The sequence below is a fragment of the Anguilla anguilla genome, chromosome 12, assembly GCF_013347855.1.
Source record: "Anguilla anguilla isolate fAngAng1 chromosome 12, fAngAng1.pri, whole genome shotgun sequence".
NCBI classification, from domain to species: Eukaryota; Metazoa; Chordata; class Actinopteri; order Anguilliformes; family Anguillidae; genus Anguilla; species Anguilla anguilla.
In genome coordinates, this window is record NC_049212.1 from 6,797,057 (window position 1) to 6,822,418 (window position 25,362).

Below are 25,362 nucleotides of genomic sequence, written 5' to 3' on the forward strand. Positions count from 1 at the left end.
GTTCCATATATGGCGTTACCTGATAATTTGAATTCAAGAAGTACTGCAGACATGCACACCCGCTAAATCCGAGGACAGCGCTATTCGTCTAACTGCCTTGTTCTTTTATTTCAGCTTCAACAGCGTGCAAGTTGCACAGAAACTGGCGGCAAGGTGCCAAAATTCAAGTCGAAAATAATCCGTCCTCATCCTGTCAGCACTAAGAAGTCTCCTTAAAGGATATTTGGTTCCTGAGTTTTTATGTTTGAAATATGTCTTGGGCGATGTTCCCATCAGCAACTGCACTGCATTAAGTATTCATGCATCCAGACTGTCTGTCCCATTTTGGAGCACCTGTGGGTGAACCTCATCAGAGGTTTCTGCCGAGCTCCTTCCTAAAGTGCGTTTCAAGATCTGTTCCACACTGTCAGTGAAGTCTTCTGAAATCATGACACCTTTATAATGCTCTATATGTGAATCAGAGACAAACAAGAGGGCAGGGGGTGGGGGAGTAGTCTCGATCTGAATGAAGTGTCTCAATAGAGGACCACTGATTGGAATCCCCCCCCCTCCATGACTGCCTAAACACAAACACAAACAAGCTTGACCAATGAAAATGGGGACAGCCTGATATATATTATAATGATCACCAAAGCATTTTTTTTTTTCACTCAGAAATGATATGTGTGTGTGTGTTCCTGGCAAGTCCTACGTCAAGTAAATAAACATAAAATGAATTCTATGTTTTAGATGTTTAAATAAATTAGCATACAGTCCATCAACCCTAATAACTGCCGTAAATGTCCTGTCTGACTGCACTGAGGCGATAAAACGGGACGCCGTGTACAGGTAGCAGCGGGACCGTACCGTAAGCACTTGCTTACAGTGGATTCGTTATTAGGCTGTGGTTTTCTCAGCTATGCAAGGGGTCAGGGGCACTGCAGGAGTACAACAAACGGTTACCTTGGGGACAAACAAAACAAATATAGCAGAACATGCTCGGGCTCCGTAAACTGCCGCAATTAAATCAAGGATTCTGCCAGCCAAGACTGCAGCACACGCTGAGCATTTACCATAATTGCTGATTATTTCCAAGGGGTTCTGAATAATGCCCAAATAACTGCTACATGAAATGGATGCCCATTAGCATAAACTTCCAAGTTGTTCAAGTGCGCACGGTGATTAAAAAATACAGTGCAGTCAGGAGCATTGCAGGTTGAGGTGCAACTTTTGTTTTTCTTTTTAGGAATCACATCTCCAACCACAATGATTTTGGAGTGAGACCGTTCTCTAATGAAGTTCAGGAAATAAATAAATTGCAAATTAAATTTTACTTGTAAATATGAGAAACATAACAACAACAAGCAACCATTATTTTTAAAAGCTGTGAATAGTCTCTGCAATTTGTTACTAAGCATAATAAGCATATTAATAAGGACAGCAGGAGGCAGGAAATAAATATAGTGTATAAATATAAAGTTCTGGGCAAAGGATATGGGTTGGTATACTCTTTGCATGCAAGGTACAGATCATAAAAACTTACATTTCCCTTTAACCCCTTAAGTCGCACCGTCGCATTACTTAAAAAAAGAAAAATTTAGAGAATATTGAGAACATGTTGATGGGGGTGGGGTATTTTACGGATACTTCAATCAATGGACTAGTAAACTAGATAGTCAATTGTGGCAGGGCTCTGTTTGTGGGAGAGGTTCATGGCAAACAGAGGACCACGCCTACTGATTAGGTAGGCACATGCACCTGGAGCTCATGAATAATTAGTCCAGGTATTTAAAGTGCGCTTTCTTCCCAGTAGGTGTCTGTGACCAAGGGATTCACAACCCAAGAGAGGGGAAGTTACCAGCAAAGAGAAAGCTGAAAAGTTGTTTTATAATTTTGGTTATTTTAGTCTTTATTATTTTAGTTTGTTATGTTTGTTTATTATTTTACCCAGATCCCGTGAGGGTGAAAGGCAAAGCTGTTCATAATAACCGCGCTTGCTCTCTCTCTCGCTCTGATAAAACAAATACCGGAATATTCCGGAATTCTCGCATCTCCTTGTGTCCAACTCTTCTGTCCGCAAAAGGGGTGTGTTGCGGCATGCAACACTAATATATTTATTTATATATCTACAATCTTCCAGACCTGCAGCTGCCAGAGGTTGCAAGGGGAGGGAGGTGACAGGCAGTGGGAAAGCAAGCTACTTTTAAGCATACTCCTTTCATGAGCATACAGTATACACTATATAGAGTTTTACACCTCCAAAGACCCATAATATAATTTGGTTGTCAAGTTCCCTTTTGATGTCTCCAAATGGCCTTTTTTTTTTGAAACCCCCCCCCCCAAACATAGTTCAGAAAAAACAATGCAGAATACTCATTTTTGATGATATTGTCATCATCAAATTTGAATCAGTATTTGTCCAGCGTTGTGGCTCTAGCTGCATTATGTTTCTAAGCACACCAGGCACAGCCACAAGCATCTGTATCCACTCAAAATATAGAATCTCTTAGGTGAGAAACTTACACTTAAGTAATTATGACTTTTGGAAAACAAACTCCCAAGAGATATCTTTCAGAGATTATTCCTTATTTTGGCCCGGTTTAAGGACAGACAGTAACAGGGTGAATGATAGGGGAAATGGGTAAGGGAACGTACTGCGAACTAAACCGTAACTCTGGTCCCTATCTGCCTATCCAAATCTAACTGAACACTGGCTAGTCTTTGAATGGTACCGGGCAACGTGTGGCTTTGAATGCTGAACGTCGGACGAAAATCTGAAACCAAAAGTCTGAACAGCGCACCCCCAACAGAGTGTTGAATCTTCACCCAATGTACCTTCAAAAATAAAGGACGAATAACAAAGCAAAATAACAAACTTGTGTCACGATGGAAGGATCTGTAGTCCAGCTGGGAACACACTAACTAACCGGAGCACTATACGGTGAGCAGAGGGCAAAACGAGAGTCGAGAACGAGTGAATAGTCAAACACGAAATCCAATCAGCAAACAAAGCAGAGGGGCTAGGTGAGAATCGGAATCGAATATGAGAGCGAATGCTAAGAAACATAAAATCACGGCCAAACAAACTAGAAGAGATAGACGGGAATGGGAATCAAACAAAAATAAGTTTGAAAACGCGAAGTCAAACGAAGCAATCGCTAAACACAACACACCACCCACAAGTTTCGAAGAGCTAGTCTCCACTGGTAGGTGGGAAACGGCGGATTTTTCAAGGAAGACAGAAACGGCCAACCGGATGAAGAACCGGAATGCCTAAGCACACACACACACAACAGAGACACATGCAAACAGACTTATGACAGGGGTCATAACGGCCTCTAGGCAAAAGGGTTCAAGAATAGTAACTGTTTATTGTTATATGTCATTTTCAGCCTTGTGTTAAAAAGGGGATGCTGTTTAAGAGGATAACAACAAACAGCAAAATGTGCAGTGTCATTTAGGATTCTTCACATTTATTGAGACCATATTGACCGAAACATGTCTCAATTGAGGATTAAGACCATCCCTGAAAATAAAACAACGTTGTCTTTGTTTTCCAAGAAGGGACTGGGGGACTAATTGAACTGTCTTGTTTCATTTAAATGTAGCACAGAGTAATGCATCTTCGAGTCAGTCCTGTGTGTGTTTACCGACAGTTAATCAAACAAATTATATTTAGCACAACACTGTTCACAATGGTATTGTCATGGGGCCCTTTGCAAAGTACATCTGGAGAGATGCTTGTAAAAAAATGAAATAAAATTATTACTGAATTATTGATAGGAGGTATAGAATTTCAGACAGGAACAGTAATGGAATAAGAAGGCAGAAACAGATGTGATGAAACCTTTATAATAAAGAAGTGGGGGTGGAGCTGGGGGGGGCATAACAGGGAAAGCTTTCCCTTGCCCTCTCGTGGCCAGATGGCCCCTAGAGGCTGGTGTGTGCGTGTGCGTGTGCGTGTGCGTGTGCGTGTGTGTGTGTGTGTGTGTGTGTGTGTCTGTGTCTGTGGGGGGGGCATTCTCATATGGAACATTTTTTCTTTGTGTAAATTATATCTAGATCCAATCATGCATAAAATAGTACAAATTATTATGGAACAACCAGATGAACAGAGGAATTTTATGTTGCAGTGAAGAGGAAAAAATAGAAACAACAAATACGGAAATTAATTACGGGGATAGAAAGTAATTTAAACGAGTTCAAATTATGGATGGGTCACTACTGTTGCATAATAAAGATATTGCTTAATACTTATCCTCCACTACCTTATTTTACCCAATGGGGGGAATGATGGGGGGGAGGGGGGTAGATAATCAGTAAAGTTATATAAAACTGAATAAGAGCGCTTGCAAGCAACTAAATTATGTATCGGCTCTGTTATTTCAATAAAATTGATGGGGATTGACATTTCGTATTACAGATTGGCCACAGATACTGTCATTGTCAGTCAGCCATTTTAATACGAGGGTTGAATGCTGTCAAGGATTAGCCAGAGACTTATATGTTATTATTATATACTTTTAAATGATTGACAGGCTTTGTAATAGACATGGAAATGTTTCAGCCAAATTAAAAATTAATTAGTGAAGCAATGTCTAATTTTCACATAAATTTAAATAGACATAACAGCAGTCTGGTGTTATATGCAAACTTTAATTTTTTTAGTTTTAGTTCTGTTTTTTCTTTATTTTTTTAGATTTAGTTGGGGCAAATAGCAGTTATTACTAATCTAATATTGCTCATGCATCTTAAATGAGCAAGGAGAATTTATTTATTACCTTGCTGTAAAAATACTCAAGTTGTTGTATTTGTTGTACTGCAGTAAAAAAAAAAAAAAAAAAAATTGCAGGAACACCCTGATGAAATAAAATGGAGAACCATAATAGATTTTGGTAAAGGGATTAGAATCTGATGTTCAAATTTATTATTAAATAATGGGCCATTCCTTCATGGAATAATTGAAGATCAGACAAGATTATATGTGACTTTTGCTCTTAAAATAGTATTTTCTCAGCCAAAATGCATGCATGGTTTTGAAGTACTGGATAAAATGATTTTCCAAATCTAGACGATATTATGGACATTTTTAATGGACTTTTTATGTTATAGTGCATTAAAAAGTGATTGGTGGTATGCTTGAGATAAACCCATTAAAATGGGTTTTAATAGTTGGGATCTGTGAAGCTCCTCTGAGTTCTGCTTACAGGGATTTAGATGGCAAGTTCAAACCTCAGGGAAGTACGTATGGACCTTTTCCCCAGAATTCCTGAGGGACAGGAAGTGGTCATATTTACCCCGGAAGTGGAAAACAGTCCTGTGCTGTCACTTTTAATGTGTTTTGACAAGCACAGTCAAGATCAGTTCTGACACAAACAACCGCAGAAGTCACAGAAAACCTGATTACTTTTTTTTTTTTTAAATCAGGTTTCCTACACTGGAGTCAAGAAACCAAAGGGGTCCTCAGATGAAGATAAAAATGTATCTGTGTTCCCAACATAAATAATTTATATATTTTATACTTTCGTATCAAGTAAATATTTTCCGAAAAGTATCAGGCTTACACGTCTTTGGTTGGATTGCATTTCTACTATTACTACTACTACTACTAATAATAATAATAATAATAATACTAATTCTACTAATACTAATAATAATAATAATTCACATGGTCAAATGAAATACATATAAAATGTCCAGAAATATAAATATTATACACAGAGAGAGAAGTATTTTAAAAATGCTAGAAGCCCCAACAATATCCATAATACAGTCCAGTTTTATACTGAATGAAAAGCAACACGTTTCCTTCAAGGAAATTTATAGAAGACGTTTAAAGGTGTTCAAAGTAGGAAGTATGTCTAAAATAATAATGTTTTGCTGCTCATTCCATGCCCAAAGTGCACATAAGGAGAAAACACTTTTATCAAGCTTGTGCACCCTGGGTACATTTAAAAGAAGTAGTTATTGGTATAATAATTTGGAATTTTACCCAACAGTGCCTTTAGAATAAATAAAAACATGTGCATTTACTGTGGCAGCAGTGTATCTAAGTACTGCACTATAATCTCAAGAAAGGTTAAAAGATAATACAATAGAAGGATGAAATTGCAGATTAAATTTTGTTAACACCTTGTTTTATTTTGGGCTCATGGGCTTTATGTTATTATGTCCAAACAGGTGTCCACCAGGTTAATACAAAACAGGAAGACTTTGGTAAGTAACAGATGGTTGGTCCAGGATATGAATGAATATAATTTTTATTATTATTTTTGCAGTAACTTTATTTTACCCATAGTAATTTGCCCCATTTCATTCTTTGAGTGAATTTGTAACTATGGTGGAGGTTTATGGGATTTGCTTGCTTGCCAAGTGTACAACACCACCACCTTTGCCCTGTCTCCAGCCATACAGTGAGCTGCTCCATGATGTTTTGGACAAATACTAATTTTTTTTTTATTGATTTGGCTCAGTACTTCACAATTAGTAATAGAACAATTAACATGTGTTTAAATTGCAGATTCCCAACAAGGATATTTTTAATATATTTGGGTTTCACCAAGTAAAATGACATGAATTTTTATACACATTCCCCCACATTTCAGGGCATGGTAATATTTGGTACAAATGACATCACAGGTGTTTCTGATTAGTCAGGTGTGTTCAGTTACTTCCTTAGTGCAGGTATAAGAGAGTGTTCCGTATATAGTCTTCATTCTAGGCTTTTGAATGTTTTAGAGTTCGTTATCTGTAACAATGAAAGTCAAGCAAGCTGTTATGAGACTGAGAAATAAGAAAAACGAGTCAGGAACATATTACAAACTTTAGTCTTGTCAAAATCATAATTAAGTAGAAAGAGAGCACTGGTGAACTCAGTAATCTCAAAGGACCTCAAAAGGCCACACAAACCTCTACAATTGATAGCCGAAGAATTCTCACCATAATGAAGATAAACCTACAAACACCTGTCCAATAGATCAGACACTCTTCAGGAGGCAGGCTTGGATGTGTCAGTGACTACTGTTTGCAGAAGACATCAGACGAACAGACCTACAGAGGCTACGCTGCAAGATGCAAATCAGTAGTTAGTTGCAAATACAGGATGGCCAGGTTACAGTTTGCTAAGAAGTGCCTAAAAGAGCCTGCAGAGTTCTGCAAAAGGACTTGTGGAGAAATGAGACCAAGACTGACTTGTACCAAAGTGGTGGCAAGAGCTAAGCATGAAACAAGGTGGTGGGTGTGTCATGGTGTCATTCAGTTTATCAAAATTTTTGACTGGCCAAGTCATTCCTGTATAAAAAGTGCTGTGATTTCTACATGGCGAAACCAAAGTGTATAAAAGTACCATTAAATAAAAGCTGAGAATGGGTACAGCTTTTGACCACATGTGAATCGTTTGTAAATCTAAAATGGTGGAGTACAGAGCCAAATCTCCCTGGAAGACAAGGAAGAAGCCCACCCTCCTCTGGTCGGCTCAGGGTGCCAGGTCACATTTAGGAGCTCAGAATATTTTAATAAATGAGACAGATTGTTTAAACAGTCATTTTCTATTGCTAATAAAAGTAATATTGTTATAGTGTATACAGTTCCTGATTCTGGTAATGGGCTAGGCAGTTTGGTCAACAGACGCTATCCTTTAATGGTTCAGAATGTGAACTGAAAACATCCTTGTGAGGGGGTGGCGTGGTTGTGGTGCCGGCTGCAGGCAAAGAGTTGGGGGAGTGGTTTATCTGGCCGGCAGTCGCAGCTGTGGGCAGTTACGTGATTAATTCTAAACCTTTATCTGCACTGCCTGCAGTGAGACCGGGGAGTTCACGAGGGATGCACACGGTCACGGACAGCATCAACAGCAACCTGCAACCGCAGCGTCGACAAGGAGAACAACAACTACGGCGGTGACAGGGACAGTGACAGTATCGTACAGTGCGCCTCGTACAGCTCCGTGCCTGTGTGATTCTGTGGGACTTGCTACAATCCAATAATAGCCAGCTGTCTTAATTCCACTCAGGTAAATTTTGCTAACCAAAACAGTGAGCATGTTAAAATGCCCTGTCAGACCATCTTTTTTTTCCTGACCAGTAGGTCTGCTAATGTAATGACTTCCTTTCGCTCCTGTTGCTAGCAGAGTTAGCTGCTGACCAACCCATTATTGCAGTAGGACTGTGATTAGCATAGGTAACACTTGCTAAGTTAGATGTGTGGACTGATTTATAAACTGTCACACATTTTAGTGACACGTTTCCCTGGACTCTCGAGTGATTGTGGGTCTGCTTGAATATTGATGCCTGATTGTAGTTACCTGCAAGGACACCTACCCTTTGGCCCACATTGAGGAGCCCTTAGCAGGGATGAAGAGAGCAGAATGACAGGCCATGCTCCAGCTAGCTGGTGGGTACTGGCAGCTGGTAGCAGCCCCGCAGGACGTTTGGCACCCTGGTGTGCCTGTTCAAATTCTTAATATGCTTAAAATTGCTGAGGGGGCTGGGGACGGCAATTGTGGCACGGTCTGATGCCGCCCCCCTGCCATTTAATTTCCTTTTGGTGTTGTTTTATTGTGTGCGTGTGTGTGTGTTGCATGTGTGTGTGTACGTGTGTGTGTGTCTGTGCGTGTGTTGTGTGTGAGTGAACATGTGTGTCTGTGTGTGCGTGTGTGTGGACATGCGCCTGAGTGAGTGGGGGGTTGGGGGGAGGTCATGAGTGCTGTGGTATCTGTGCAGCTTAGACTAAAGTGTTTTGGTGGGGAAGAAGTTTGTGTGAGTTTGTGTGCGGCCATTCACTAGTGAGGTGCTGCCTAGTGGTGACACCAGCACTCTGTGGGGGTCCAGGTTCCAGGTTTCCCAGGTGGGGGGTGACGGTTTGAGAGGTAGGGAAGGAAATTGGGGGAGGGTGGGTGTGAGCAGAGTGGATGTGCCTTTTCATGAATGGGCGGTAGTGTAGTATAATGGGTAAGGAGCTTGTCTTGTAACCTAAAGGTCACAAGTTCGATTTCCAGGTAGGACACTGTCGTTGTACTCTTGAGCAAGGTACTTAACCCGTATTACTTCACTATATATAGCCAGCTGTATAACGTATATAAGTATAGAGTGTGTCCATATGAATGAACCATTAAGCATGCGTTTTAATTGCCTCCTGTCCTGTGTTACAGCTTGTGTATGGATCCCAGAACTGAGATTTCTGTCTGGTGCAGGGGTGCTGTTGAGATTGTTGTTTCATTTGGCCCAAGATTCATTTGGGAGACAGGAGGGCATGAGACAGAGCCTGAAAGCATGTGTCTCAGGCCCAAAGTGTGAGAGTTGCCAACCCTGATAACACATTTCATTTGACCGACGCCTTTCTGGACATTCAAGGCCACCTTACAGGAGTTCACCTTGACCTTGCATTTATTTAGAAGAACACATATAGCTGCGTCCTCCTCTAAGTAATTTAAGTTATATCTGAACAGCATTTTAAGTACAGAGGACTTCAGATATTCTGCAGGAGTTCAGGTACACTATGAATAATGCAGGTCACTCAACCAAGGCCAGGTTTACCTACATTTTGAGCAGGGCCACTGTTGAACCTGAGAGACACTGGGAGTGCACACCGCAGTCTAAATCCTAACCGCCCCCCCAGAGTGTTATTCCCATAGGAGGAAGCTGGGGTAGAAAACACAGGCAGTCATAGCTTCCATTCTACCTCAAATGACCCTTATACATAAACAAGTACACAGTAGCTACAGGGGCTAGTGCAGTGTTCCACATTATTACATAAATTGCAAAAACTTAAAATACATTCAGCATGCGAATGCTGAACTATGACTGTTTGAATTGGAGGGGGAAGTGGGTTAAGTAGCATAGGGACGGCAGTTTGTTCCATGTGTCAGCCTGTATTTTGCTTCAAATAGCGATGGTAGAAATGAGCATGGCTGGATCCTATTTCTAGTTCTATTTCTCTTAAAAGTCATATTCCTGCCTTTTGCCCCAATGCATGCTGGGATGGGCTCCAGTACACCACCCCCCCCCCCCCCCCCCCCCCTTGACCCTTACCAGGTTCAAGCAGGTTAGATGGATCTATTTATGCCCGAAACAATTCCTATATCAATTTCCTGCCCTCTGCGATGATACATTGTTAATTTCCTAGTAGCAGGAGATTCCACTGCAACAGTTGCCCCAGAGCTGGCCGTGTCCTCAGAAGTATGAAGCCCAAACTCCCACCGTAATCTCTGTTCTCTGAGGTAATTTCTAGCGCAGCTGAATTTCGTGGATCGTTGCCACGTTCCTAATGATAAAGTGAAGATTATTCCTTCTATTCAGGTCGTCGTAGCTCATCTTCTCATACCGATTATATTTTTGTCAGCCCTTCGCTAATCAACAATGTACGCCAGATATACACGCTCCCCGTCCTGATTTCTAATCACTCCCCCAGTTTATGCAAATCGACTCGCTTCAGTGAATATCTTATGGCATGCAGGTGGCACTTTTGTGACTCCCGACTCACAAACACAGATTCTCTATCACAGATTAAGCAGCAACTGCAAAAGGAGTTGAACAAAGACCATTGTGAGTGTCCTCAAACAATATGGGAGGCGGCAAAATGTCTTATCGGTGGCAACTGCATCAGTTCTGCGTTGACGCTGAACTCCTCACAGAATAGAAGATTTATTCAAATTGGAAAGGGGATGGGGTGTTAGAGAGGGAACAAAGGGACACGTTCTCCGGAGCCACATCTCGAACACTCATTTCACTCTGAGGACATTGTAAGAGTTTGTCTATGCATAAAGCAGTAATGGCCTTCTACTCCTATCTAGTATCAAATCCTCAGTACCCCAAGTCCCTTTGACCAATTCAAAGAGATAGCTAGCTATAAAATAAATCAGATTAAGTAATCCAACTTTACTTCTGTTAGTGTTACAAAAATTAAAAAATTTTAAAAAATCCCCAACTAACAATTTGCTTGTTAAAACACCTTTAACGTAACTCGGGATGCAGATATACCCTCATCTCCAGAGAATTATCAGGGAAAATGTCATATGTCAAACCAATATACATGAAAATCAAACCAATAGATGTTTAAATAGCAAACCAATATGTGTGTGAATGTTGCATCATAGTGCCCACTGGTTCACTAATGGGGTTTTAGTACACATCACTGTGTTCTCCACAATTTTACATCACATCACTTTAACTATTTAAAATGGCTACTTATCATATGCTCACAGGAATATTTTGGTCTGGAAATACCTCATACTAAATCTGAATAGGAGAAATCAGCTTTTTAATTTTATGCGTCACAGAAATGGAATGACCTACAGAGTACCTCAAGATTAAAAGTTTATTCCACTTAGTTCCAATTATTGTTACAGGATTTGCTTTTAAGTAAGTGCACTTATTCTTAAATATGTTATTGTTGTTATTGTTGTACCTATTATTGTTTTCATTGTTGATATATTGTTAGATTATTTTTGTAACCAATTATATCTTAATGATTTATTACTGCCTTTTACTGCTCTGTAGTCAAGGCACCATTGTAAAAGCTCTGTTCTCAACTGGATTTCCCTGATTAAATAAAGGCAATTGAATTGAATATAATTTCACAAAACACATTGACAACACAGAGTACGGAGCCAAATGGGGAGGGAGGGAGGGAGAGGGAGAGGGAGAGGGAGAGGGAGAGGGAGGGGGAGGGGGAGAGGGAGAGAGAGAGAGAGAGAGAGAGAGAGAGAGAGAGAGAGAGAGAATTTTTGAATTTTTAACAATCCTTTATTTTTCAGTGTAATGGCGATTTCAAAACCCAATTTTTACACATTACCGACTAAAAAATAAAAATAAAAAAAACCCCTAAAGTGAACAAAACCAAAGACAAAAAAATATAAAATAAAAACCGCCCCTACTCAGTCACCCAATGCCCTCCGCAAACTGAAGCTGTCCTTCCACCACTGAGCATACTTGCTCCCCTATAGCCCCATACACTCTTAAAAACTTCTAATGTCCTCATGGCCTTGTAGTACCTGAATTCTACCATGACTCTGGCCTTAATCTTGCCCCTGACCATAGCTACCGTATCTTGTGCATCCCCCCGTTCAACCATGGTTTTACGGCTCAGGTAAATCGCCATTTTTGCCTGCCCCAAAACAAAGTTAATGAGCTGAGACTTCTCCCTCTGTTTGCAACTGTATGGGAAACCCAAGATAAAAACCTTTTTTGAAAAAGTTTCCCCCATTGACCTAAACAGTCGACCCAAGAAGGCGAACAGAGGCCGAAGTCTCACACATACCGAAAAACAGTGAAAAACAGTTTCCCTCTCATTACAGAAAGGACAGTGGTGGGAAACCGCCAGGTTTATTACAGAAATAAAACTATTCACTGCAATTATCCCATGCAGCACCCTCCACTGTAAATCCCCAACCCTCTTGGGCAACGGTGGTTTGTATAGCGCCCGCCACTGTGGCTTTTCCTCTGCCATTAACCCCAAGTAAGACCTCCATGGTGTGTCTGTGAGAGAAATTAGCTTCTTTTCATTCACCACTTTCACAACCATGTTGTACAGAGTTGTTCCGTGTGCCACGTCCAGGGCCACATTGTCCATACTCCGATGTTCTAACAGGGGACCTTGATGTGCAGAATCAGAGAACCTGGGGGACACCAGGAGCCTAGGAAACGGATCTCCTGCGTTATGCTGGCCTAGGTTAGGTCCACAGTCTCTGAGCAGTTGCCGTTCCATGTCAGTTAAGGCCTGCCTCCAACCCAGCAGCACCTTGGAGGTATACCGCACCGACCGCACCCGAAGGCGAGTGCCAAAATCCCCCACCTGGTCCAACTCCCGGCCAGCCGTGCCCACAGCATGCCGTAACTTAACAGTCTTGGAAGCACATAGCAGTTCAGTTAGCTGAGGAAGGGCCTCACAGCACACATCCAGCCGGGACCCATACACCAACGGCTCCTCCAGGAGCCAGAAAGTCGATGTGGCGGACCCCGCACGGCAACGTTTCAGGAAACCCCATGCACGCAGCAGGCCATTGTAAAACACAGGTAATCCACTCAGTGTAGGACCTTTGTAATCCATAAGAAAAATTGCTGTATCAAGACCCAGCCCACCTGCCCGCTGAAGGATTGCACAGGCTAGGGGCCTCCAGACTAAGTTCGCTGGGCCATAGAGCAGCCTCTGTATGAACTTCAACCGGAAAGCAGCCCCCCTGCTTCCCAGGTGCACCAGCCCTTGGCCCCCTTCTTCCTTGGGCATATACAGTACATTCTGTGGAACCCAGTGTAGTTGGTCCCAAAAAAAAGTTCACCAGCACTGACTGAACCTTCGCCAGTAGAGAGAGAGAGAGAGAGAGAGAGGCAATCCAAAGCATGGTACCGTGGATTATGCAGCTGGTAACAGAATTTATGTACAGTCTACTCCTTGTTACATTTCAATGTAAAAGTACACTTGCATATATATGATTATTGCAAGGAGTTATTATTATATGATTATTGTAATTTACCTTAAAATAAGACTCATTATTGACACAGATCTCTATATAACAGGATTTTTTTTTAGATTAGAGAATTATTATAATTTTAGATAGATGCTATTCAAGAAAACCGTCATACAACACTACAGCCCGTTGTGACATAGAGCCTTAAAAACAGCTGCATGTTATAATACATTATATCACCTGTAATATACAGTTTGCTAGCAAGCAGGGGTATAGTATGTTACGCCCTTTGGTCTTATAGTTTGTCATAGCAATGATGTGTCTAATATTATGAAGGCTGTTATAATTACTTATGAGTTGTAAATAGTGCTCATAGCACTGTTTATAATGCATTATAAGTGCACCATAAGGAATTATAAATGCAGCTGTAAGGTGTTATATGTGCTTGCTTAATAGAAAATGTAACCGGACTTGCTTTATATTCTACACATAGATGCTAAACATGTATCTTGTTTAAAGTGACACCCTTTTTAACATTCATAATGCTAAACTGCAGCTTTATAAAAGGTCATAATATGCCTTATGTTGCCTCATCTTAACATAGGAAATTCCCATATGGTGTTTCTAATTTTATTACATATTGCATTATGTTTAATAAATGCTTCAAAAGTGCCCTTTTATTTCAAATCAAAAATATTTTCTTCAGATTTATTTTCTTTTTACATTTCAGAGAGCATTTTAAAAAGAAAGGCTTTATAATTTTCTGGAACAAATACAATAATGTTTTGCATAATAATGAAATCCAAATCCTCAATACGATCTTATTCTATGCAGTAACGTTTTTATGTTATGCAGTAATTGCCCAATAACACCCTCACAATGCTTTTTGACCAACCAATAATGGCAGTTTTAATTTAATAATTAAGAGAGACAACCATTGCCAAAGAACAGAAGTCCTTTTTTCTGGAATGAAACAACACTGAACTTCACCTTGTTTTTTCTTGGACAAATACAATTTGTGAATTAAGGAAGAAGTTTGTCTTCTTTTTTTCAAATGCTTAAAATAATCAAGAGCAAATCTGGTAGATGAAGGCCTACCCACCCAATTTAGTATTACAGTTTTTTACCCAAGTTGCGAATCCAATGGTTAGAAAAGGGCGAAGGTCAAAGGTATATTACAGCAAATTCCTATTTACAGATTCCAGAGGTGGAAATTAATTACATACGTCTACTCTTGCTACTGTATTTAAACACATTATCCCTGTAACTGTATTTTTTCAAAATATGATAAAATCTGCATACTGTTTTATGTGTATGTTTTAGTACGTGATAGGCAGTATTCAAAACAGTATGCAGTACTTTCATGTTTTTTATTTTTTTATTTCATTTTTGTGCTGTGTACATGTCTTGCATGCTTGTGTGTAGCTGCCTAGCAATGCTTTGGCCGGATCCAAATGCCCTATAACAGTCGAGCAGAAGTTGAGCTAGTTGCTGTATTTTTAGCAGTAGCCCGGTTGTCACAGTAATACCAGAGTGGGATAATATACAGACAAAATATACAGAAAAGTGTGGTAGTGTTATCCTGCATTCCAGTCAGGCATTAAATGGTTGGAGGAATTTGTGATAATGGTATCTAAATCATTTTCTGTCACTAGATGGCCCTCACAATATAAAAGGGCCTATGGTAACACTCTCCTGTTCTCATCTACCAAAGGACTTACTAGTACATCCTTTACCCTGGGAGCTCTTTTCAAATGTGAAAAATTGGATCATGATCTCATAAAACCTTGCCTATAATTCTGCTTTGATAAAGTGACACCTAACCCTGAAGACACAGCAACATTTTGTAAAACGGATGGAGATTTTAGTTTTAATGCAAAATGGCTTGAAAATGATGAAAAATATTACTTTGGCTGGGCTGAAAGACTGCAAGTACCCACTCGCTAAATGTTTGGCATCAGCATTTGTGATCTTTCCAGATGCTGTATGACCTCATGTGATGCAGAACATGTACTGTCATCTGATGCTTGGATGCTCTTTTCTCTAAAGAGGGGTGGGTGTGGCTAGCTACTTCTTAGCTACTGGAATGGCAGAGGTGAAGAAGCAGAAGTACAGCGAAGGTGAAACAACAAGCTGACAGGGCTCGTTCAAAAACCCGGGGTTCATTCGTCTTGCTTACTTTCACTCTTTGCATCTCTCCCTCACATCCTTTCCTTGCTCCTCAGGTCCACCCAACAGAGGACAGGTGGCAGAGATGCAAGAATGAGATGAGGATGGAGGAATCGAGGGAACATTCACTAGGCAAATGGAACGCCCCTGCTCAGTCGAGCATTAGTTTGAAGTGACATCAATTACCGATGACGTGTTGCACAGCACCGTATTGTCTCAGAGCTGGTTAAGCACAGAAAATGGGATGTACTGTTTTAGTGGATGCCATATTTCCACCATTATTTTTTAAAAGGTTCCTCCCATGGAGCATGACAGATGTGAAAATAAAATCATAAATATTATGCATATTGTCCCTCAGTTAGACTAAATGTGACCTGTTTGATGTGCAGTGCCCCGTGCACACATTCACAACAAACTGCTCTATATCAACTGTGTAAATAAAGATCAGTTGATCTACAATTGTAGAACCAGATATTTTTGAGTTATTTGCCAGATACATTCAACAGTATGAATATATGTGAATATATGATGAAATTTCTACCGTTTTGAAAGGACAGGGGTTAACATTAAGCCATGAAGGTTGCATTTCCTATTTAGTTACAAATGTATTCTTTTCAAAAACAAAAATATGCTTATGCTTAACCACAATGTTATATTTTTTTATTTTTTTAAATGAATAAACGTGGCTTTTATTAGTCCTAAAGAATGAGTGATTACGGATTAATGCACGTTATAATAAATAGAAAGGAACAATAAGCACTTGCATTTGTATTGGGGTGTACCTGCCATTTGTTTCAAGCTGTGGCAGATGTGGAAAGGTGGATCATTCTGTCTATGAGTCACATGTCCCGAAACAAGCACGAAACCATCCAGACCCACGGCGCGCCTGTACTGCACGTGTGGGTGCCGCAAGGCAGTGTTCAATGAGAAAGGGGGCAACAGCAGACTAATAGCAGGTGCAGTCCAGAACAACAAGGCTGTAAACTGTAAGGGTTACTTTTCATCCTTTACGAGAGAATGCTGTTACCAAGGCTACAAAAAGGGTTTCTATGCCACATAGGCTTGCCTTGAGGTGTGAGGCACTATACAAGGAAATTGTCATCTGCATTTAACCCATTGTAACTTTTGAGGAGCAGTAGGCAGCCACAGTGCAGCGCTTGGGGATTGATAATAGATAGATAGTTTATTTGTCCTCAAGGAGAAAATTATTTTCCACAGTAGGTGCATACATAACACAAACAGGTAAGACATACAGAATTATACAAAATACAGGATTTACAGGAACACTTAATTACAGGGGGTCACACAATAGATATAAAAAGGCATGGATCGACACTCTCTACACACCACAGACTGGATTTCTTGTAACTTAAGAGGAGGTTACTTATTTAAAGCTTGTATGGCTGTGGGAACAACGCTCTTGTTAAAACGGGCCTTTCTGCACATGGGTAGTGTATATCTACGGCCAGAAGGAAGGGGGGTAAAGTGCTGGTGGAGTGAGTGGTCTGGGTCATGTGTGATTGTGAGTGCTTTGCAGATCAGGGATGAGGTGACACAATTGGATAAGTTGGGGGTGGGAATACCAATGAGTTTGCTGACTGAATGAGTTATCTTTATTCTTATTGGTGACTATGAGCATATGGAAAAAACAGATAGCACCATATAGAAGAACTGGTACTGGAGGAGAAGAAGATGGGGTTGGACAGACAGGTGTCTTAGTTTACGGATGGCTGTAAGTCTCTGTTCACAACGTTTGTAAATGTCCATGGTATGCTGACTGAAGCTGAGGTTACTGTCCAGTGTAATGCCAACGTATCTGAAAGACTCCACCACCTCTACCTTCTCTCCTTCGATGGTGAGACTGGGGGGATGGACCAGTGTTTTGGGGGGGCTAATGAGCAGTTCTTTTGCTTTTGAGATGTTAAGGTAGAGAAAGTTATTGTCACACCATGTGCTAAACTGGGAAATGTAATGTTGATAATGTTAGTAGTTACCATTTTAAACACGGTATCAGTAATCTGTAATAGAATACATTTTAAAAGTAGCTGTCCCAGGCGTGCAGGTATTTGAGGTAAATATGTACATGCAAAACTGGCTGTGTTGGTAGGAATGCGTGGCCCCCTTAGCAGATAAATATCAATAACTCACTTCCGCAGACACATTTTAGCTGCCGTCATCTTATGTTTGACGTTTCTACCTCTGACATGTAACACACTTGTAAAAACAAATACTCTGAATCATCCAAACAGGCAGAGCTGATGGGAAAGCCCAATTTGGCACTGTTGCAATTTGTATAAAACGTGCAAAGAAAGTGCATTAACCATAAACTTGTACATACGTCTTTCTATAGCTATATTTTGTGCTTCCTTTTATAAAAGGTCAGAATATATAGACAATTATTCCACAGCTTCACATTCAGCAGTAGGTACCAGTATTCAATCATTGTCAAAGTTGTTCATACAGAGTGTGAGGGTTATTGCATCATGGTCGGACCAATACTGAGGCATGGTTTTATATAAATTACAGGCCACAGAGTTCAGAGGAGAGAAGAAGTAGACGTGGTCTAGTAAGCCTCCCTGGATGTGAGTGGGTGTAGTCACTAGTTGACTGAGTCCCTGGGCGGACGTTTCTCTGCAGAAGACATTGTCTGGATATTTAAAGATGTTCAAATTGTAATCCCATGTACAGACTGTACAGTGATATGGTTCAATCAGATTCAACACTTCATGTGTAAAGGCTGTAATATCACAGCTGTCACTGAATCTGTAGACATTTAGAAGGTCAAACTGTTTGAAGGTGGCCTTGATTATGTTGACTTGGCTGCCAAGGACAGTGTCCACCTTGACAGGCTGCAGCCTGGAAAACAGCACCACACCTTTGCTCCTGGCATGTATGTAGTGTTGGGTGAAGCCATCTAGCTGTAGGTCTGGATCAGATTTGAGCCATGTCTTCTGGATAGCTAGGATGTGGCTGGACATTAGAAAGTGGTCCTCTTATAGATCTTTCCAGTGTTCTGCCATTGGCCTAATGTTCAGACTAGCAATCTTTACCACCCTTTCTCTTTCCCTGTCCCAGTCTGTCACCTGGACATTAAGTGACTTCCCTCTCAGAGTCATCACCATGTCCTTTGCTTTCTTGTCACAGTAGATTTTCTTGTGATTGAACTTGGCCAGGAAGAGCTGTTCCAGGCTGGTGACACGGCTAAGGACTACATAGGCCATTGCTGCCTGAAAAGTGTCATTAAGGTCAGAGTAGATGGAGTTTGGTGCTGCCACTGTTTGACCTTGCATCTTGTGTGCTGCGTTGGCCCAGCAGGTCTTCAAAGGAAACCACAGTAATGATGCACTTGCTGCATGTTCTTTTTTCAGGTCTCCAAATGTGTAGGAGAAATGTTATCTCTCATTCGGCACCAAGTCAGGTGACTCCCTTAATGACTTTAAGAACAAGAATTTCAATCTTTGTTCTTGACCAATATTTGGATTATCAAACTTGATTAGAATATACTGCATATTATTCTTATTTGCAAGTGTGTCCATAACTGTACCCTGGGCACCATTTCATCATGGAGAACTTATCAATTATGATCATCTCTACGTTCTTGTAAAGGTCCCTCAGCGTTTCTCTGTTTTTGTCGCCCAAATTCTTGAAATCATCCCCAAAGACCAGCTTGAAAGCTGTGTCCTATGAACTTCCCTTCCCTCCCCTCTATTTGGAAACCATGGTCCATGTCAGCTTTGGTGACACATTCCCTCACTCTCTTCTCCCTGTTGTCTGGGAAGCTTGTTTGCACAAAGACAGTCTTGATGTTGGACTGCTTGTAGTGCAGGACAGGATCCAGCCTGTAGTAGGCCTCACACTCCCCAATCACCCTTGCAGTCATGTAAGCTTGGGCCTGAGCATACATTATATCCTGTGTCTGTGCGTTCTCTTTCTGCATGGTCCTCTTTACCTCCTTCAGGATCTCAGTGAGCTTCTGCTCTGGCTTGCAAACATAGTCAGTAATGTAGGTCGCGATGGAGAAGCAACAGAGGCAGAGTTGCAGGTCCATGTTAGCATCCCAAACCAGCATGAAATGGGGACTGTAGTTGATATTGAAGATAAGAAAAAGTGCGTATCAACCAGCAAATGAAGAGGAATGCTGAGCCCAAAAATACATTAACTGGTCAAACAACTCATAAAAAAAATAATGAGATGCTGTGATGAAGGCAGTAATGCTGAAATGCGTCAGTGTTATTTTAATGTGTGCCTAAAAATAAATAGTAAAAATTAAGGAATCTGTATTTTTCATTATTTTTGGATGTGATACCTCACTCACGTTTATGAGTTGTTTGATCGGGGATTGTAGTTCTTTGTGCTTATGTTCTGGACTCTCCAGCAGTATATAAGCCCAGTGTGAACTTGACCTGCCAAGATGATGGATGCACATTCATATCTCCAAACTTCCATAGCTTTTGCAATCACCGCAACTGCCATATTATGGATGAGAATAAAATTGTTTTTTTTGTTTTTTTACAACTGTCCAATCTGTGCAGAACGCATACGCACACTGGTGTCACAGACATTTACCGAGCACTCTGCTAGTGTTCACAGAGAGGCCTGATGATGCCATTGATGATGGTGGTGAGGATACTGAAGAAACCATGACTAAATTAGCCATGTTTTATTTGCGAATGCAAGCTAAAATGCTTTTTACCAACCACAACTGTCTGAAGCCTGATAGAGAAGTTTAAAGAGATGAATTGCAGTGAAATAACACATGCACTTTCTAAAGTTCATGGAGAATTAACAAAGTTGAATATGCCAGCCAATGAAGTTTGTAAAATAATAGATGGGCTGTCCAGGGAAAACATGTTGAAATAATATTATGATGGACTATTTTGATCTCATAAAATGCGCAAAACATTTTTCAAGATGAAATTTGGTAATGTTGAGCCTACACAGGTTTATCTTGGGACTACAGTACAATGATGCAAAGTACTGTACATGGACCTGGGGACCTGAAGTTGCCAATCCTCTTAGGTCAGGATAAAATAAGCAAAAGCGTCTGGCCATATGTATGACACTGCGTGAGAGAGCTCAGCACAACACAACAGGCCCTCTATTGTTCCCATGTAACTAGTCATTCTAGACAGGAAAATGTTTTCTTGTGAAATAAGGATATAGAGCAATTGGGCATTTTAACTGTGAATAAAGATGTATTAAAAGTGCAGTGATTGCAATAGTAGGAGACAATTTAGGGTTGCATTGTATTAGTGGGTTTCTAGAGAACTTCAGTAAGTGCACACACTTTACATTACTGTCTTATAGACAGGCAAAGCTTTCAAAGTGCTCCCATACGGCTTGTCGCAGAAAGAGCACGTGAGAGTTATAAAAAACAGCGTTGGGGAGCTGTCCAAGCGTAGCGGAATGGTAGATGGGGTCAAATTTGATTCAGTATTTATCAGCTTGAAGTGTTTCCGTGTCTGCCAAACAGGGTTGCATGCCTAGGTCATGACCTGTTTGAAGGAATTGTGACAGTTCATCTCATATTGTACATTCATATCCTCGTGTCTGTGGCAGGGCATTTCTGCTAAATAGGGGTATTTCTCAACTTAAATGCTCAGGAAGTGATGCAAATGACAGGTCATGTGAGGTGATGGCTGGTGGAACCAGTGTTTGCTATGTCATATTCCTATTCCTGTAAGCATCAAAATAAAAGACTGGTAAATAAAGTCTCATAGCTGCTTGAAAAATAACAATGGTATCAATTTCATTAGTCATAATTTCTAATCATAATTTTTGTTCCATATCAACGATAAACAGTCAGATTAAACACCTTTCGTCCATTCACAGTGAATGTATTTAACGGTGCCATTGTTAGTGTGGTTGAAGAAAGAATTACAATAATTTGTCTTAATTGTGAAGTGAGAGGACCTCTTCAGATTAGAAAAAACGCCAGTGCTAACAATATGGCAGCGGAAAAGAATGGAACTGCTGCAACTGGGTTGGAACCTGTGCATTTTGGGTTCCAACCCAATAGCACACCACACGCAAGCTATTGAATCTGCGTGAAGCTGTTCGCAAGACTTGCATGAAAGCAGTTGCCAAATGTATAGGCAATAGTCCTAAATTCAATAGCTGAATGCAGAGCAAGCACAAATAAGAGAGTGACTGAGGAGTTTAATTGTCTATGAAATTGTCTATGGTCACACTGAGGAAATATCTCTCTCGCAGCCAGCAACGCTGCTACAGTGCCAAACCTAGCTCAGCTTTCCATAAAAACAAAGAACATACAGTATGTCTATTTTGACTCAGGCAGGGGAGCAAAATATATACTAAGAGGATAGCTAGTATGATTTAAATATAACTATCTCTATTATACAATCAAAGTTGTTCAATGCAGTCTCTAGAGCCTCCTAGCTACTTGCTCCTAGCTCCTTCAAGGAGCATTTAACGGCCTGGAATGTCCTTGAAGATGGCGGACCTTGATCAATTTCTGGGTCAGGCAAGGTCAGTGAAGATAAGGATGGATGACATAAGGGATTGGAATGAGCCCATAAAGACCCAGCGAAAAGACTGGAAAAACCCAGGAACAAATAGCTAAATCAACAGGTGAGAGCACTGAACTAAACCCAAGTCATTCAGAAATTAGCACCAGTCATTACAGTATTTTTTGATTGCTAAGACACATTTAATGAAACAATTCCCCTTTTTCTCAGAACGATTAACACAATCCCAAAACTACACATCAATCAGCACAAACCTCAAACATCCATGCCAAACTCAAATTATCTTCTCAAAAACATATACTCTTCCATCAAAATTAAACTTTGCCTTCAAATGGCACACATAAGCCATCGAAAACACAGACAATGTAGATTACCCATAACACACCAGTGAGATAAATTCAAAGCACTACTGCAAAAACCTTTTATAGCAGTGTGTCAGGAGTTATTTTCTCCTGGTTATTCTACTTATTTTATGGTTTTCAGATTTTGATCTTTGCAATGTTACACTACTAACAAATGAGGGAGTGTGCAAATTTCCAAATATTTTATCTGTAGTACTGAAAAGTGATGCTGAGTGAAAAGTACTGTACAGTAACCACAACACAGTTGAAGGAACAAAAAAATGTAGTATACATTTATGTAACATATGTAACATTACAGTAAATTATAGTACCTGTTTTCTTGTCTGAAAGTATGGACAATGGATGCCACTGTGAAACGATTCAAGTTTGGCTGAACTCTCTGTCCAGCTTCCCTCATCATCATACCATGCACCAGCACATGGTCAATCAAGGTGGTACGTATTTTGTCTGGGACAAATTGTCTCCTGCCTCTTCGTCTCCTTTGTCTTCCTGATCTTTGGACAGCTTGTCCATTTTGAGGATCCATTGTTCAAAAGCACACAGACGCAAACTGTGGCCCTATTTATTGATTGGTGTGTAAACAATTTTACTGCCAAGTGTTTGCACCTAGAGAAAGGTGTGTTACCTGAGTTTAGGTTGTGATGACTTGAGTTAACTGTTTTGACTACTAGTGTTTGTTGCATGAGCACAGTGTGTAACCAGTGATTCATGAGAGCATTTGTTTGTAGAGATTTGCAGAAAAAGTTTAACAATTTGCAGCATGTTAAAACAAGTGAAAAGTGTTTATAGTTTTGAGAGATGTGTTGGTCCTCTGAGAACTGAAGTAATAATTTGGGAGTTTTTGCTAAAAAGAACCAGTTTTAGTGTGTTAGCAATCGAGAAAAACTGTAAGTAATTACAAAATGAGACAACAAAGGCAGAAATTATTCAGAAAGGAAAAGCACAACATGGACGCCATGTGGTGGCTTAAAACAGAACCATGACACCAAAGCCTATAAATATCCATAGATTTATTATAGACTGTATTTTATGCACAAATGGAGATTTCATTTCTGAAATTGCTTACTGTGCTGTCCTTTATAGGACCACATTCTTAGTCAACTTGAGGCTCAATCAATCAAATCAATCAAATTTTATTTGTTTAGCGTATTTTACAGCAGTTGTCACAATACGCTTTACAGACAACCCTGGCCTGAACCCCCACAGGAGCAAGCCTAAGGCAAGAGTGGCAAGGAAAAACTCCCTGTGGTAGATGGGAAGAAACCTTGGAAGGAACCAGGCTCAAGGGGGAAACCCATCCTCCTCCGGTCGGCTCAGGGTGCCGACTGGTGACCAACATGTCAGTCAGTTTTATAAGGTTTATGATGTGGCTCAGATGATGGGTGGGGCTGGGTGGCGGTGATGGGCAACAGCAGGTGGCAACAGATGTGGGCAGGGTGGAGGCAATGACGAAAGAGGGGCTGGACCGCAGAGGTGGGGGAGACCAGACGACTCTCGAAGCACTCTCGAGGGTTGGGGCAAGAGCCCCGCCGGCAGCGTGGGGAAGAGGGTAGAAACAGCAATTAGGGAATTTGCAATATAGCAGACAGTGGGTAAAGTGGCAGTAGTATGTATTGGGAGGACCCCGTCAGGAGTAGTATATGGCTGCATATCTACTAGGACAGGGATGGAGAGCCCATGCAGTCATGAGGGGTAGACAACCATACCCGCTTATCAAGAGCCAGCCCATGTAAAGTCGGGTCACAGCTGATTGACAAGTGACAGTAAGGAAAGGATTGCCACCTACAAAGCTCTCTGACTACCGGCTTCTCGCGCCCTGTCTCCAGACTACAATTTATTATAAGCCTGAGCATAGAGGTGCGTTTTTTAATCTAGATTTAAATATTGAGACTCCTTTATAAATTTTGGAAGCTGGCTCCACAGTAGTGGGGCCCTGTAGGAGAAAGCCCCACCACCTTTTAAGTTTTTGGAAATTATTGGGACTACCAAGTAGCCTGCGTCTTGGGATCGGAGTGACCTTGTGGGCTTATAAGGTAGGAGCAGGTTAGATATGTGGCTGTTTGGTTAAAATGTGGAATGAAACACGTTGAAGCTTGCCAGCTAGTTAGCTATATAATTAATAATGGTACACATTTTTTTTAGTTATTGTTGATGTATGGAATCTAGTGTTTGGTCGACATTTTTCAATACTAGGAACTGCACCCCTCTGAGATGTCTTCCCTGTTAATGTGCTCCTTTATCCATACAATATGGTGGTCGTTTGTGAGGAGTGACGTCATGGCATACATTCGATAGGACAGTGGAAAGTATTCGACGCAATATGTGTGAAATCTATTAAATCGGACCTAGAGTCAGTCAACATCTGTTTCCAATTTTGACATTATATATAATAATAATTTCAAGTTTTAGTATTGTTTTTATATATTTTTTTAACAATTTAACACTTTTTGAGACAATGAGCAGAGGCAGGAGAGTTTGTGCTGACATGGTTTTATAGGCAAGTTAACAAGTTTCTGTAAAAGAGGGATGTTCTGTAAATCCTGGGATGTTTTTACTGCTGTCACGCAAAATCACACCTCTGAGGATAATTAGCATGCCCTTCTGACTCCTCAATTAAGTTAGTAGTTCACTGGGCTGTCAGGAGCAAAGTTATGTGTGATATTGTTATCATAAATACTTCAAAAGATTTGTTTGTTAAAATATCTTGATTTTCTGCCAAAAAAGGAATATACAGTTTCCCTCTGAAATTCTACAAAAGAAACCCAAAATCCTTTCTCTGTAATGACTTGGAAGAGTAAAACTCATTTGATATCTTGCATCTGTAGCAGAAGGATTTTCATTGTCATTAGATTACATTTAGCTCCATTGCCATTAACAGAATTAATGGGGTTTCAATGGATTCGTCTGACACAAATTAACCTTTGCAAAAATGTTTCATTAACAGTTTAATATTCAATTTACACTT